We start from the raw sequence: 286 nt of genomic DNA on the forward strand, positions 1-286 counted from the left end.
TACTGTATGCACGCCCCAGGTCAGAAGATCCGTATGACGTCTACAGTATGATGTCCAACAGTAGTTAGAAAGCTCGATATATTTTGACCCGCACTCTACTCGTATTAAGTAGGTTAGTTCTAAATAGGCGTTTTAGACAAAAACAATAAAAATCCCGGACCTGTCTGGTTTGACAAACATGTTTTAAACACATTTGTACCTTTCCAAACCTAAAGTCTAAAGTCCAGCCCCCATTTCTGCCCAGTATCATCCGTGCCGTTTCCTGTTTGCACACCCAGCCCTGCAG

The sequence above is a fragment of the Triplophysa rosa genome, linkage group LG18 (genome assembly GCF_024868665.1).
Source record: "Triplophysa rosa linkage group LG18, Trosa_1v2, whole genome shotgun sequence".
NCBI lineage: Eukaryota > Metazoa > Chordata > Actinopteri > Cypriniformes > Nemacheilidae > Triplophysa > Triplophysa rosa.